We start from the raw sequence: 17165 nt of genomic DNA, 5'->3' as shown, positions 1-17165 counted from the left end.
TGAGAGTCCCTTGGAAAGCAAGGTGATCAAACCAGTCAATCCTGAAGGAAATCAACACTGAATATTCATTGGAAGGACTGATGCTGAAGCTGAAGCTCCAATACTATGGCCACCTGATGTGAAGAGCCAGCTCATTGGAAAAGACCCTGATGCTAGGAAAGATTGAGGGCAGGAAGAGAAGGAAACGACTGAGGATGAGACGGTTGGATAGCATCACCAACTGAACGGACATAAGTCTGAGCAAATTCTGGGATATAGTGAAGCCTGACATGCTGCAGTCCATGGGGTCACAAAAAGTTGGACAAGACTGAGTGACTGAACAACAACAGATCTTTCTCCTGTTTCTAAACTGCATGTGGGCAGAGGTAGGAAAGTTCACTGTGCCTCAGAAAATAGTTTAGCAGGTCCCCCAGACCTGGTATGTCTTCTGTAAGACTCTTCTTCTTGTTCTAGGAGTCTGCAAAGCAGGTTCTTTGTCCTCCAACTAGATAGATCATCACAGAGATGGAGTAAAATATAAACAAGCCTGAAAGCTGTCTCCCTTCCTCTCAAGACCCAGGGAGCAAGAAAGCAGACAAGCCCAGCCAAAGGAGGCCCTTAAGGGCTAGAATTCTTCCTCATGTGGGCAAAGCATGCCTCATGCTACCCGTGGGGCTGACGATGCAGCATGGCTCAAAAGCCATGGTTGTTAGAGCGTGGTCCTTCCACAGTCAGCTGAGGAAGAGCAGCATAACCAACTGGGGGACCCTGAAAATATCCAGGTCAGATGAGTCTTGTTCCCTTGGGCAGTGCCTCTGGATCTTTTTTCTTATAGGGACAGTAGATCCTGACTCTGTGTATCTGTGTGTCTTGTAGGGAGTGGAGGCAGTCTAATCACATCAAGGCATCAAGGGTGACACATTTAAGAGCAGCTCAGTCCTTAAGTAACAGTCTGCACCTATTTCAACCTTCAGGATTCTCTACACCAGAGTTAAAGACCAGGCATCCCCTGGTTTGATGGGAATCAACCAAGGAGCGGAGTTCAAGTCCTCCTCAAATACATCAAGGGGGCAGGCATTCAAGGGTTGGAGCGTCCCCAGCAAATAAATCACATCAACCCCTTTGAAACACAGAGTTAAAATCAACTTCCATTTCAAATAACATTGGCATCTAAAAATCAGCCCACTGTATGACCTGGCTTTGTGTTAGCCAATTTTGTAATGAGACACTGCAAGCTTTAATTGCCCTGAGAAGATGATGCAGTGGCCAGAGAGGGTCTTGTTAAAAAGTTATGCTTACTTGGAAAGGCCAAGGATGGGAATTGCTCCTGCCATATGCAACAGGAGCACGTGAGCTTACAAGAAGGTCTTTGCTGAGCTATGGAACTCTCCTGGGATTGCTAGTGAGGAACCAACATGTCAACTCTATTCTTATCACATGCTAGAGGCTGTTGGACTAATTGTCTAGTTTAGGGCAAACTTACTCTTGAAAGATGAGATCTGAGAACCAACTATTACATATAGTATTACATAAGGAATAAGGATGAATATCCTTATGAATATTCTTATGAATATCCATAAGGAATATTACATATTCCTTATAATTCAAGGCAAGGCATTTAATCTCACCAGATAGTTTCTTCTACAATAAACTGAGAATTAGAATATATTCATGAGCTTGTCAACAAGGCTGCTTATTCACAGTTAAGTTATAAAGTGTTTTGCAAATAGTAAGGAAATTTGTCACTGTGTAACCTTGAGGCTCTACCTGATACATCTGGAAAAGGAAAGGACAACAGAGGCTCCATAAAAGCAGGTTGCACTTCTGATTTGTTCCCTGCACTATCCTTAGTGTCTAGTAGAGAAACAGTGCACAGTCAAATATTTGCTGAATGAATGAATAAAGTCAGGAAAAGAATCAACTGGCCCATGGTATGTGGACTGCCCTCCTATTTGATGTCTTTGGTGCTAAATGTTCTTTTCCTTTCCCTGTGACTTTCAGTAGAATTGAGTAGAATTGAAGTAGAGCCATCAGTAGAATTCAGTAGACTTCCTTTTCCCTGAGTCCCTGCAGAATTGCCCGTTGCCAGAATCTTTCTGGAAACTTCGATTTGAACTAATGATTCCTCTAAAATGTCACCATTGCTGAAAATTGAAGAGCTTCAGGAAGACAGAAGACAAGCTCAGAGGTTGCTCTTTGGCAGGAACAAATACAGTACTCTTCCAGGAAATGAAGTAGGGGTGGATGACTACAGCCCTTGACTGAACCATGTGTTCACAAGTCCCTGCTTTGAACTTGCTCCTTGTCTGCAGTACCAGCCCTAAGGGAATCCCATTTCAGTCTCATCACTCATGTCCTAGAAATGGTCTGGGAAACTTAAAAGCAAAAATGTCTAGGAAGACCACCATCCCATGAAGCTGGACCTGGTTCCTGCATCCTCAGCTCAGAGCTGCATCTGAGGACTCAAACCCATCTTCAGAATTCACTTCCAGCAGTTAAGTGATGCCAGGTCTCTAGCTCAGGCCTGGCTGTGTAGGAAGCTTGGAAGTTGAAAGAAGGTCATGCTCTTAACCAAGACTGAGAAACTGTCAAAAGCAGGTATTGAGTTGCCAGACTAGGGCACTAGGGGTAACAGTTTGGCAAAGAACAACTTCTAAGAGGAAACCAATATCTTCCCTGAAACTAAATGGAAGACTTAATGGCAGTTTCAGGATTGAGGCACCCTCAGCATGGGACCCACATGGAGAGTTTAAGGAATTAGGAATATTTGTGATTTAACAAGTGAGATGATGGATCAAGGGAAAGAGGAGCTGAGTTTAGCCATCGGGGTTAAAATGAACTAGACAAGGAATGCTACCCCTCAAGCAAGAGTCAGTCAGTCAAATCAAGCTACATGAAGTCATGGAAACAGCTCTAATGCAGGAGCCACAATTCATGATTCTGGTCCATTCTATTGTATAATTAATTAGCCACCTGACCTTGAGCATGTCACGTAACTTCTTATATGCAAAATTAATGAGTAAAACTAGGTAACTTCGGCACTCCCTTCAGTTCATTTCAGTTTAGTTGCGCAGCTGTGTGCAACTCTTTGCGACCCCATGAACTGCAGCACGCCAGGCCTCCCTGTCCATCACAAACTCCCGGAGCTTGCTCAAACTCATGTCCATTGAGTTGGTGACGCCATCCAACCATCTCATCCTCTGTCATCCCCTTCTCCTCCCACCTTCAATCTTTTCCAGCATGAGGGTCTTTTCAAATGAGTCAATTCTTCATATCAGATGGCCCAAGTATTGGAGTTTCAGCTTCAGCATCAGTCCTTCCAATGGATATTCAGGACTGATTTCCTTTAGGATGGACTGGTTGGATCTCCTTGCTGTCCAAGGGACTCTCAAGAGTCTTCTCCAACACCACAATTCAAAAGCACCTAGTCTTCAGCCCTCAGCTTTCTTTATAGTCCAGCTCTCACATCCATCCATAACTACTGGAAAAACCATAGCTTTGACTATGTTGACAAAGTAATGTCTGCTTTTTAATGTGCTGTCTAGGTTGGTCATAACTTTTTTTGGCACTCCCTTAATCTTCTCTTATTTCTACCAAAGTCAATCAAACAATGAGATTAATTTCCACACGGTTGGTTGGACAGAGGAAACTAATGTCTCCCTGGCATTCATGCTGGGGTTTTCCCTTATGTAAACCTGCAGCAATTCTAAGAGATTGGCACCACTCTCCCCATTTAACAGATGAGATCACCAAGTCTTAAATCAGTCAAACTATCTGTCCCAAGCTACAAGATGGAGGGTGGGAGGACAAAGGCTCAAACTCTGTTTCAAAACCCTCCCATTCTTCCATGGGCCAGGGCTCCCTCACAAGCCACATAAAGAAGATCAGTGTCGTTTCTTGTACCTGCCATGTCACTCCTTGAGAGAAATCCCTGTGCTAGACTGTACTATTCACATGACAAGCACTGAGCAGGACACAGAGGGGATGCCAACACATAGAATCCGTGCTCCTGACCTCTGGCTTGGGTGACAGGCTGCTGGTAAATGACATCTACTGAGAGTGGCTTCTGGGATCAGTGTGAGAGGTCACCCTGACATTTCCTGTATTCCATTCTTTATTCTCAAAGGAATCATCTTCAGCCAGAAGAACCCAGGGGTTTTCACTGCACCGTTCATATATTGGTGGCACTGCCATAGCCCTTACTTTTTATCATCTCTTTTCTTTCATCCCTGTAAATTCAATTCTGACTGGGGGTAGGGTAGAGAGGGGATGGAATTAAAGCCTTTCCATGTCTGCATATGGAAGTCCAATGCAAAAATAATTAAACCTCCAACCATTTATCTTCTATCTCCAATTCCAATCCATTGTTCTGAGAACAATTTGAATGGTGTGCTTCTCTTACTGGGTAATTTCAAATTGAGTTCACACTTAGCTAACTTTTTCCTGCTAGGAATTGTTTCTGCAGCAAGCATTTCAGCCTCCTCACAGGAACAGTTCTAATTTGGAGCTCAAACAGAGAGAGGGAGCTGGTATTACAAGAATGTCAGCCAAGCTCCCGGTTTAATGGCCGTGGGGCAGCTGAGGAGGTGCAGATGTGAGCACTTCAGAGCAGACAGCCTGTGCTGGGATGTGAAGGCCTCCAAGTCCTGGTATTTCAAAGTGGGTAAATTGAAACAAAATTGTGGCATAGCACTTCTTTTGGATGCTACTTTTTGGTGTCAAAGCTGCTACTTGATACCAAATATGGTAGCTCCAATAAAACTATTCAATCTAATCTTCATAATCATGGCATCTCCAAGGTAGAAAATTAATTGGATGAGGTTAAATATCCCCTTTTCATGTCAACAAAATTGGTTTTTCTAGGGATTAAAGGATTAATATGGTGTTAAGTCCCTAAAGAGGTTAAAATACTTTATTATTCATTACAAAACACAAAGATTGGGCTGTTATTTTTTTTTCTTATGTCACTGCCACTCATGTCATTAAAGGGAGCACCACAGAGAACTGGTAATGACAATTTCAGAAGATTTTAATGCTCTTCAAAATGCATGTCTGTCCTGCTTACAAAGTCTTTTCTGGGTAAAATAGCCTGAGATATATCAAATTGAAGACCTTTACAGCCCATTCTCAGTGTCAGATGACCAGTGGGCAGGGATGAGCTTTCAGGAAAGTCATCAAGGCTGTAAAATGTGGTATTTCATATTGCTATTCTCTCAGCTTCTGAGCAAAACAGCACTATTTCCCGTCAACAACTGAGATGTTTCCAGTTTGGATCAAAGGATGGAGAAATCTGGGCTGTGCCATGTCACCACAGGAGCAGACACTTTTCAAATTAGGATTTACACCTTCTCTACCCCCACAAAAAAATGAAGTGATTTCAGCTCTGTTTTCATCAGATCTTCATCATGGTTTGCAATTTTAAATTGGAAAAAAAATCCCTAAACCCAGTGTTAACTTTTGTATCTGAGGAAACGGAGGCACAGAACTGTGTTATGAGCTGCTCTTGGTCACTCAATTGCAAGTGACAAGGTGGCACTGGAACCCAGTTTCCTGACCCTGATGCTTTCTCCCCTACCTCTGACCCCTTGTTAAATACTTCCCCAGCATCTTCACTTTCCTACAGATGGATGGCTTGGTAACTAAGGGCCCATATGTGGAAATGGATATTGAAAGTTGGAACTCAGACTGAGACCAGAACAGAAGTCCAAGGTCACTGGACTACCCAGTGGCCATCCATGACCTCAGCCTTGTGAGGCCCAGGTTCTGAGCTGACACACACTATTCACAAATTCAGGAAGCCTAGCTCTGCCTTTCATTCAAATCCATCCTGGGTGACTCCTGGACCTTTCTTGGGGGACGTAAAGGCAAAGCAATTAATTCAGATCATCAAGACAGTCCTGTAAAGCTCTATGCCAGGGAAAGAATAATGAGTCAGACATAGAATTGAGGGTTTGAGGTAATAATGTCAAATAACTTTAACAAAAAAAGAGTCAGACAAGATAAAAAGCCATGAGAGGGAACTTACAAAATACCACCAGAGTCAAAAGAGGAAGGTCTGTTCAAGTTGGGGAATCCAGAATGATTCATGGATGAAGAGGTGGCTTTTGAGTGAGTTTTGAAAGAAGGACATATTTCAGGGGGTTTAGATAAGCCAAGGACATTCAATCTAAAAGAAAAAAAAAAAGACTTACACCTGAAAGTAACACCACACTGTAAATCAACTACGCTTCAATTAAAAAAAAGAAAAACAAATAAAAAAATCATACATAAAGAGGAAGGCAGAGAGCACTATTTGGGAGGCCATGAATGATGATTTCTTCAAGGCTAACTGATATGTCTTCCCCCCAGGAAGCCCTCCCTGGTTTTTCTGGGCTGGTTAAATACCCTCTCCAGTGCCCCCTCAGCACCCCAGGCACACTCCCACCATGGCATTAACCAGAAGACTGTGTCACAGATTTGTCCCACCAGACCCTAAACAACTAGAAGCCAGTCAAGATCATGTTTTAGCTTTTGTATGTGATGATCCCAGCACAATACCTGACATATATTAAGTATCCCCCAATATATGTTAAATGTGTCAAGGAATTGGTTTGGATCACTGAAAAAAGTCAACAAGAGAATCTTAAAAGGAAATTTGGATCTTATCTGGGGAGGACCTTAGTGTTTGGAGTAGGAGCTTGTGCCTTATTCAGCATGTAATGGGGAGCAGGAAAGTGATGGAGCAGGAAAGCTCATGAACGGAGTTGCTCTTTAAGAAGAGCACTCTGACTCAAGAGTGAAGAAAGACAGATCTGAACGGGGAGAACCAGAACCTAAGCAGGAGGCTGGGCAGGCTCTTCAGGGCACCCTGAGCCTTTAGTAAGGTGGATTGGATCTGGCCAAGGGTGAAAAGGTGGGGGTGGGGCAGAGAAGCACAGGAGGATTTGCAAGGAAATACAAGTATGCATGTGCACCCATAGCTCTCTATTCCTTGGTTGGCAAGGATGGGAAGAGGGAGCTTTCTAACATTCATTTCTTGAAGGGATGGTCTATAAAATATCTATGGCCTATAAAGTGCTTTTAATTTTTCAGATGCAATAACCACGAGAAGGGAAAAGAAGTGTTACTTCTGCATCTTCATTGGAGAAAGCTAAGATACACCGACAGGCAAGGATTCACCCAGAAAGACAAAAAAAATCAAACTCAACTAAAGCATTGGAAAATCACTGTGATAAAAAAACTTAATTTTAGATACTGTCAACATTCACACACACACTCATACATCCTAACTCTCTTTTTTTTCAACCAACATTCAATTATTTTGTCACAAAATACACAACCTTTTCAATTAGATGCTAACATATATTTTGCTATACTTTTTAAATGCTGCATGTTTCATATTTGCGTCCAACAGAGCAAACTGCCAAACTTTTCAAAAGCTGGAAAAATCCCCAGAGGATCAGTGGGTAGGACAACAGAAAGCTGAAGGGTCAGGGTCATCAGTGAATATTACCGTGGTTACTCCAGCAGGTTACTTTACGTTGTTTGATTTGTACTGTCTACTCACATATCCAGTTCAATGGTGCACTTGCGGCCTTCAAGGAATCTCCAATTTAATGTCATGAGACTTGGTTCCTGTCTTCAAAAAAATTACAGATAATCAGCTTGAGAAGTCAGTGTATGCACACCACGTACACACTCCACACACCTTACTCCAAGCATCTCACCATCAGACAGCAGTAACACTAATGCAAAAATATTACTGCAGAAGTACATAGTCTATGATTACAGAATTATGAAAATCAGTGAGAAAGCAGTAAAGAGCAATGGCTAAAGGAGAAATCTCCAAGTCAGGATCATGGCTTCATAATTTACTTGATGAATAGCATTGGGCAAATTACTCAGACCACTCTGACTCTCAGTTTTCTCATCTGCAAAATGAAGGTAATACTAATAAATACTTACTTTAGTGGTTTGGGGTGAAAATTGTATAAGAAATTATATTGTAATAAATGGCATAGTATTATTATATATAATATTAATACATATACTGGCATGTATATAGCATACATAGGGTGTGTGCTCATTCGCTCAGTCATGTCTGACTCTTTGTGGCCTCATGGACTGTAGCCCACCAGGATCCTCTGTCCATGGGATTTTCCAGCAATAATACTGGATGGGTTATCATTTCCTTCTCCAGGGGATCTTCCTGACCCAGTGATCGAACCCATGTCTCTTGTGTCTCTTGCATTGGCAAGTGGATTCTTTACCATTAGCACCACCTGGGAAACCAAGCATACATAGTATGTGTGTGTGTATATATATAAAGATAGATAGATAGATACAGTATAAAAGTGGCATATATATTATTGTCTATTATGCTATATTATTAATATATCATTATGATATATTAACTTTAGTGTTGAGTGTAAAGGGACTATCTTTATAATAAATTGAAGAGGAGGGTTGGGCAGTATCCCTGGATAAGGGCATGGGAGGGAAGGAGCCCAACCTCTAATATATGCAGGAGTAGCAACCACCTGGCAAGAAGGCCGGCAAGGGGTGGGATGACTTGTCTGGGCAGGCCTCAACATCAGGGACAGACAAACAAAGTCTAGAGAGGCATGAAGTAGGATGGGAAGCAGGGATTGTCTGATGGAGCCAGTTGAGAGGGAAGGGTAGGTAATGCTCCTGTCATTCGGAGAGACTTCCACAGTAAGCCTGGCATTATTGACTAGGAGACCAAAGCAATTTAATGTACAAGTACTATTTTAAATCAATAATTATTATGCTCATGCTAACACCAGCTTGCATCTTCAAGTGGCCCTTTTCAACTTTCTTGATGCACTCTGATGCCATGGTCTTCCTTGTTCCCTGACCTCAGTTCAGTAAAGCTGCAGATGTATTGCTTTTCCTACTTTATAAAGACAACAAACCTGAAATCAAATGGTTCTAAGATCTGTCCAAAGCCACGCATACACTGAGGCACATGGCTGTGCCCTTGTCATTAGGGAGTGTTCCTGTTGGGTTGTGCCATTTTGGATGGTATCTAGTCTTTCTCTAGACCCCTTTGAATAATCTTGAAAGCCCAGGGCAATCTCTTTTGTTTCTTTTGCAAATTTTTTGTTCCTTCTCCTCCCAATTCCCCTTCTTGGAGCCCCTCTACATGCCTGACCTAACAGGTGCTCAATGAATCTTCGTGGAACCACGGACTAAATGACATTCTTCCTGGGGCACTTGCTTCACCATTTACCACTCCAGCTGGCCCTCAGGGCTAACCTCAGGGTTTGATTTCAGAATGACCTTGACATCCCAAGGGTTTTCCCTGAATGGGTAATGGTTTGGGGGACCAGCACAGCTAATAGACCAGCACACTGGACACAGTGGAGATGCTGACTAAAACGAGGAAGATGCCCACCTGGTACTTGGCTGTGCCCTGAATCAGCCCCTGCCAACAAGCCACTGGGAGCGGGGAAATGTGTCAGCCCTGCCCACTGCGTCTCCAAGCACCACTCTCCAAGGGCCTCCACGTTTTTCTACAACTAGAGGAAGGGTCGGAGAAGGCAATGGCACCCCACTCCAGTACTCTTGCCTGGAAAATCCCATGGACGGAGGAGCCTGGTAGGCTACAGTCTATAGGGTCGCTAAGAGTCGGACACGACTGAGCGACTTCACTTTCACTTTTCCCTTTCATGCACTGGAGAAGGAAATGGCAACCCACTCCAGTATTCTTGCCTGGAGAATCCCAGGGACGGCGGAGCCTGGTGGGCTGCCGTCTATGGGGTCGCACAGAGTCGGACACGACTGAAGCGACTTAGCAGCAGCAGCAGCAGTAGCAGTGGAAGGGTATGGGAGTGCGAATTCTTTTAAGGGGCAGTGCCTCTCGGCAACAGTGTATCCGCTCCTAGCTTTGGGAGAGGAAGGACAGCAAGCCTGTGGTCCAGCTCTCTTACCTCTGAAACAGAGCAAGACCAGAGTTGACGACCATGCATTTTAGAAATGAAGAGACCTTTCTGATATGGTGACTACAAGTCCTTGAGCCAAAGGCTCTTTGGAGACAACACAATTTGAAAGGCAGAGCCTCGCAGCCTGCTCACTAGCCCTTCTTCTCAGTCTTCATGGCTCAATCCCTGCCCTGAGTCCCATCATCAAAATGTTGTGTGGCTGGACGTTATTATCTTAGTTTCCCACAGAAAAGACTGTACTGAAATAAGATTTAGTGTTATGCCCTTAGCTTTTATAGAGGGTCGACAGGAGAAACATTTGAGGAGTGTTTCCCTGCCTTTGTAGAATTGCAATGGAAAACAGGGTCTGTTGTACTACCTGGCATCTTACGCAGCCTTGACACAATAAATCCTCCTTCCACACAATGCCAGATAAAGTCTTTTTCTCCCAGTTTGTATTTTTTCTCTCTTCAGATATTACCGACTGGATAACCAGGCATGCATCTCTTTCATTTTTCTTCTTTTTGCCTTCGTTTCTATTAACCTGGCACTGAATTCAGTCCTCAACTTCAATAACTGATTCCATCCTTTTGTTTGCCCACATCTGTTTCTCTTTTCTTTTTATCTGCTTTTATCTTTTAATGAGCAGGGGTTTCCTTGATGGTTAGATGATAAAAATCTGCCTGCAATACAGGAGACCCGGGTTTGATCCCTGCATTGGGAAGATCCCTTGGAGAAGGGAACAGCAACCCACTCCAGTATTCTTGCCTGGAGAAGTCCATGGACAGAGGAGCCTGGCGGTCTACAGTCCATTGGGTCACAAAGAGTCGGACATGACTGAGCGACTAACATTTATATATGGCTAATTTTGTAAACTGCTCTAATCCTGTCCCCCACTCCCATTTAAGAAAAGAAGAAATAATAGATGACTGATAGACAGAGATACAGGAATAGGGTTAGGTAAATAGATCAATTAGCTTTGGGTGAACAGATGGAGTTATGAGTGGGTAGATAGCTTGACCTGAGTCTCATCATTTCATGCACACAATTAACCCAAAATGGAATCAGGAATCCAGAGTCAGCCCTGTTATTGGTCCAAGATTTCCATTCAATCCAATTTAACAAAAGTATGTTGAATATTTCTAACTTGAAAACAATTTTTTCCAGGATACAGTTTGTGTTTTATTCATATTTATATCCAGCAAAATGTTGCCATATAGTAGGAGCTCACAAAATGTCGAAGGAAAGTTGAATTCAATTAAACTAGAAACTTACAATACACAATGCCCAGAGCCTACCACATCCTTGGGGAGATATAATTCACAAACCTGAACAGATCACAATGGCCATATAATCAATACTCCACTCCTAGACCATTCAGGCTGATCACCTCAGACCCTGCCCATTGCTGCTGCGGGTCTTTCTCAGGCTGTTTCCCCATCCATAATGCCCACCCCCTTTCCATCCTTTGAACCGCTCCTACTAGCCTTTGAGACTTAAATCAAGTCTTGCCACTATAAAACATGTTTCCAATTCCAGCCAGCCCACATTGATTTCTCCTTCTCTGATCATCCACTGCACATGAGGCTTGTCAGGGACTCTGGCAGGCCATGGCTCGCCCACCCAAACATCCCATGGGTGCCTCAGTTTCAGCCTGACCAAAATGGAACTTATCTTTCCAACTGTCTATCTTTCCAATGTAATTCATTAGGGTGTGTGTGTGTGTGTGTGTGTGTGTGTGTTTATTGTTGCTGTTCAGTTGCTAAGTTGTGTCCCACTCCTTGTGACTCCATGAACTGCAGCACATCTGACCTCTCTGGCCTTCACAATCTCCCTGAGTTTGCTCAAACTCATGTCCATATAGCCTATATACATATATAGGCTTCCCAATGGCTCAGTGGGTAAAGAATCCACCTGCAATGCAGGAGACACAGGAGACTTGGGTTTCATCTCTGGATTGGAAAGATCTCCTAGAGGAGAAAACAGCAAGGCACTCCAGTTTTCTTGCCTGAAAAATCCCATGGACAGAGAAGCCTGGCAGGCTATAGTCCATAGGGTCACAAAGAGTTGGACATAGCTGAGTGACTAAGCACACACACACAGAGTTTACAGAAGGAAAGGAGATATATATGTGTGTGTGTGTGTGTGTGCGCGCATAATATGCTTGTCCCTATATGTATATGCATCCCCATATATTTATGTAAAGACTTTTTTTAATAGAGAGTTGACCTTACATAATCGTTGTCTCTAGGTAGGATGTGCCTTTGCATCTGACCCCGGTGCTTAAAGTCTGCAGGGTAGGCAGTTGGGAAGGGAAGATGAAGAGTGCCAACTAAAAATTGTCACTTGCCATCTTCCTCTACAAGGATGAAGCCGTTGTAGTTGTTGATTCTCATTACTCCCTGAGAGGAGTTCAGGGTAGAGATCAGGAATGAGGTGCTGTGTGCTCTGGGAAAAACTGGCAGAACAGGCCTTCAAATAGTTATTTTCAGAAGATTTTATCAGCTCAATTTCTTGCATCTCCTCATGTCTAGAAAAGCACAAAATCATTAGTGGCACCATCTGCTCTCATGACGAGCAGCAACCTTCCACCTAAATGTGTGCTTGATTGCACATACTCCCCTTCACCAAAATCACATATACACTGACCTTCCCCACACCTCTTCAGAGCAGCTCCTCAGAGCCATCTGAGAGGCTGTCTCCCAGGCTATAGTTTTCATTTTGCCCCAAGTAAAACTTAACTCACATTAAAGGAAAGAAAAAAAGAAAAACCTCACAACTTTCACATAGTGCCTTTTCTTCAGTTGACAAGAACAATAAGGCACATCCCACAAGTATAGGACAGACGAAAGCCCATGTTAGTTCTAGTAATACTTTTCATCCAATCCTAGGGTGTAGGTGTCTCTCGGAAGCTGGAATCCTTTGTGACAAACCTAAACACACACTTGCCCAGGCCTCTGGAAACTGAAGATTCAAGGGAAGTTCAAGTGGTTGCTGGGCCAACAAGTACCTCACACCAACAAAGTGAACGAGCGGGTCAGTGACAGAGTGTGTGAGTTACCAAAGAGCTGCTTCTTCCCTTCTACCCACTAAGTCTCCCACAAGAATCTTTCTCATGACCCACTTTAACCCAAAATATCTAAGAAAGAGAATTTGGGGAAATTCCCTTAGCCTAACCAATTGGAAACATTTTGAACTCACCACAACCATGTATAATCTTCATGATCTTGAGTAAGTAACCATTTTCTGAGCCTCAGTTTTCCCATCTGTAAAATGGCAATAAGATAGAAAGCATTCTCATGAGAATTAAATATAATTATATTTGTTGAGCTCTTAGCACAGTGTCAGACATGAAGTTAGTGTTCAATAAATGTTATCAATTAAGATTAATCTGGCTTCCCTTACTATTTTCCTAACACAGTTGGTGACATAAAATCTACCCCTTCAAGCTTGGGCTTGACTCTCAGTGGTGGCCAAGTTGGCTAAGATGTCATGAAGACATCATTGCCTTTGCCAGGCAACTTCTGGGAGGCAGGTCTATTGAAGGGTCCTTTGTGTGACAGGGTCTTGAAGCTGCATAGTCACCTTCCTGTCCATCCATGGTTGGCACCACATACCCACCCTGTCCTTAGCCTGGGCCTCTGATAGTAGTGTTTCTATCTTCATCCCAACTTCCCAGACCCAGACTTGAAAGGCCTCCGGGGGCCTCTGGACAACCTTAGAGACTGGGCTTCTTTCCAGGGCAGACAGTGCTGGCTCTGGCTAGGACAGACACCCAAGGAAGATTTAACTGGGAGCAGACAGCCTGTATCTGGATCCTTGGCCTGGAATTCAAAGACTCTAGGCTTTTTTCCCCCCAAGCTCTTTAGAGCAGTAAAAGAAGTACAACTCACCGCAAAATCCTGGAGCTTATGTAGAGCAAGAAGCTCTAGTTCTTCCTCAGGGTTCCCTGTTACCCAGGAAGTCTTAAGCTCCTTTTAGGAGAGATCTGCAGGTGGCTGAATTCCTCTAACTCAGGTCATATTAAAAGTGAAAATTCAGAAGTTTATACTTTCTCTGCTCCCTAGAGAAACAAGATCTTTTTCTTCAATATTGTTTACATGAAACTAGAACATTTATTTGTTAGGATAAGTGAATAAAAACTATCCTGCTAGGATAGTGAATAAAAACTCAAAGAGCAACTCAAAAAAAAAAGGAGTCAGTCCTCCTCTTGACTTCTCACATCCAATCAATGACAAAGCTCAAAACCCTGCCAATAATTCCTTGTTTAGGTCTCAGTGTGTTTCCCTCCTTATGTTGTTAATGTCACTGCATTAGCTTAGAACCTACTATGAATGCTTCCTAACTTCAATCTTCTTTCTCCAATCATTCCGCTACATATGATCACAATGGCCTATGTGAAAACAAACAAATAAATAAGTGAAAAAGAAAAAAGAATAGGCAAATCTATCACAGCACAGCCCGGTTTACATATGGCTCTTCAGTTGGTTTCCAGGCCATATTCCCTTATATGTCCTTAGGGGCTGGTCTCCATGACCTAGACCCTGCCCCTTGTCCAGCCTCAGTGCACCGATTTAGACTAATTATGTCATGTTCTCAGCATTGGTCTATGTGTGACCTTTTTCTGTTTTTATTTATTTTGTTTAATGGTAACCCATAGCTTTGCAGGAGCTGACACTGACAACACCATGCCTATCTGCTCCTCATAACTATACCCTCAACCCATAAAGTGACTATATAAGTGATTCTACATCTATGTTCAACCTCCCTGCTCACCCTACATCTACCCTCTGAGTTTTGAAGACCAGCTGGCCAGAGGAAGAGTCTGGAACTGCAGAAGAGACACTCACACTCAGAATTGCTGCCTCAAACTACCCGGTGTGAAAGAAGGAAGAGGTCTTCCAGCCTTTGGAAGAAGTAGCTCCACTCAAGGAGAAAGGTAGATCAGTGGGTGTCATTCGCTAGTCAGGAGCTCATTTCTCCTTCACAGGGCAGAGCACGAGGCCAAGATGATCATTCTACTGTAGGCATTTTGAACCCATCAGGAGGGTCACTGGAGAAGGCTCAACTGATGGACTTCAGGTGAATAAATGTGCTGACATTTCATCCAAGCTTATGTGTGAATGTACTTTTTTTGAAGGAAAAAGTCCATAGCTTTCATCAGATTCTCAAAAGGATTCCTGACCCCAAAATATTTGACAGCCATCTTATGTGTGGCCCCTAAGATATGCCCAGGAGTTGGGGTGGGGGTGGGAGGATAAAAGGCTTAGAGACTGGTCTGCCTCCCAAGGTTGCACCAGATTGGGTAAGGAGTGTGGCTGACAGCCAGTGTCTGGGAAGCCTACATTGCATCTCTTCATCCCCACTAGTGTGCACAGAGCACAGCTCTGGGAAAGCATTATGAGCTGAACCGCCACCTTCATTATCCTCTCAGCTGGATACTACACGCAGTGAACAACCAGCTAGACTGTACATACACCCCTTGGAAGTTGCAGTAACTTCCAATCTAACCAAGGAGAGGATGCTCTCCTCTTCCAGGGTGACACTGCCTGGGAGGTACTGCCAGTATCTTCTGTCCCAGATTCTTCATTCGCGGATCCTCTGTGTTGCTAATTACCTGTTCTATGCCACCAGCACCTCTTATGCTGTTGCTTTCTATGACTGAGAGCTCCTCTGGGCTCCAAGGTCACCGTGGGTGGTGACTGCAGTCATGAAATTAAAAGATGCTTGCTCCTCAGAAGAAAAGGTATAACAAAACTAGAGAGCATACTAAAAAGTAGAGACATCACTTTGCCAACAAAGGTCCATATAGTCAAAGCTATGGTTTTTCCAGCAGTCATGTACAGATGGGAAAGTTGGACCATTAAGAAGGCCGAGCGCCAAAGACTTGATGCTTTCAAACTGTGGTGCTGGAGAAGACCCTTGAGAGTCTTGCAAAGAGCCAACTCATTGGAAAAGACTCTGATGCTGGGAAAGATTGAGGGCAGGAGGAGAGGAGGGCAACAGAGGATGAGATGGTTGGATGGCATCATCGACTCAATGGACATGAGTTTGAGCAAACTCTGGGAGACAGTGAAGGACAGGGAAGCCTGGCGTGCTGCAGTCCATGGGGTCACAAGGAGTCAGATACAACTGAGCGACTAAACAACAATAACTAGTGCATTTTACTAGAGGAGTAAAATGTGCCTCAAATACTAGGAGAAGGTATGTAACACTTTTCTGTCCCTTGCCCTAGAGTGCCTAGTACATCAGTGGATGTGTTGGTTGAGTGCCTGTGTGGCACCTTCATTCAGCCACAACCTACCAGTGAGCATGCAGAACACACCGAGCAGACCACCCACCATGTTCTTCCACCAGCATCCCCTTAACTGGAGGAAACCCTCACAGCCCTCTTCTTGCCTCCCATACCCCAGGCTTCTCTCATTCCCAAAGCAATCACAACCTCAGTGGAGAGAAGGTGAGAGAGGAGGTGTGTTTTGAATGAAGGGCTGAGAAGAGGGCTTCCCTGGTAGCTCAGACAATAAAGAATCAGCCTGCAATGGTTCAAACCCTGGGTCAGGAAGATCCTCTGGAAAAGGAAATGGCAATCCACCCCAGTATTTTTGCCTGGAGAATTACATGGACAGAGGAACCTGGTGGGCTACAGTCCACGGCATCACAAAGGGTCAGACACAGCTAAGCAACTAACACTTTCACTTTCGCATGAGAAGAGAGAAGTGTAGTTACTGAGGAAAGGATGAAGCAACAGTACTAGTGATTGGGAGAGACACTTCTCCAAGAGGAAGAGCAGGGAATTATACCTACAGTAAGCAGTGGCCCAAGAGCACCCCTAAACCTGGCTTCTTTGGCACCTTGAATACTCAGAGTTCTGGGCACTGTGCTCCCTGATGCAGATAAAATTCAGTCCTTGCCTTGTAGAGTTCGCTGTCTTGGCTCAGAGGTTAAGACACTTGTTGCAGAGTGTGAAGTTAGCAAGAGACAAGCCAGGCTTGAGTCCTGGTCTCTTAATTTTTCCCCCTGTTTACTTTCAGCAACAGTCACTGTGGAACATGATCCACAACCTAACCAACCACCACCACGCATCCATGGTCTCAGGACCCTCATCACTCGGGCAGGAGCATTCCTTCTTTAAGTCCCCAAAGCTTGTCAGCTCCACCATTATCTCAGGTCCTTTGGTGGCCATTTTCACTGTCAACCCAGCATTCCAGGAAGATGGATTGTGGTACCTGAGAGAATTCTTTACTGAGTGAGTTTGGGTTTCTG

The 17165-nt window shown here is 43.8% G+C and overlaps 1 long non-coding RNA gene across 1 annotated transcript; it reads right to left on the bottom strand.

Annotated features, from left to right (window-relative positions):
- Nucleotides 1–7299: 7299 nt before the first annotated feature.
- On the bottom strand, nucleotides 7300–16520 carry LOC145542520 (uncharacterized). Its single transcript, XR_014079905.1, has 4 exons — nucleotides 16207–16520; nucleotides 13796–13965; nucleotides 13104–13168; nucleotides 7300–7597 (listed from the first exon to the last, which is right to left on the bottom strand). It is a non-coding gene; the product is annotated as an uncharacterized LOC145542520 (long non-coding RNA).
- Between the last annotated feature and the right edge of the window lie 645 nt (nucleotides 16521–17165).

Source organism: Giraffa tippelskirchi, chromosome 3, assembly GCF_054371585.1.
Source record: "Giraffa tippelskirchi isolate mGirTip1 chromosome 3, T2T-mGirTip1v1.2.pri, whole genome shotgun sequence".
NCBI lineage: Eukaryota > Metazoa > Chordata > Mammalia > Artiodactyla > Giraffidae > Giraffa > Giraffa tippelskirchi.
Note: the sequence above shows the minus strand (reverse complement) of the source record. Positions and strands in the feature narration are given on the sequence as shown.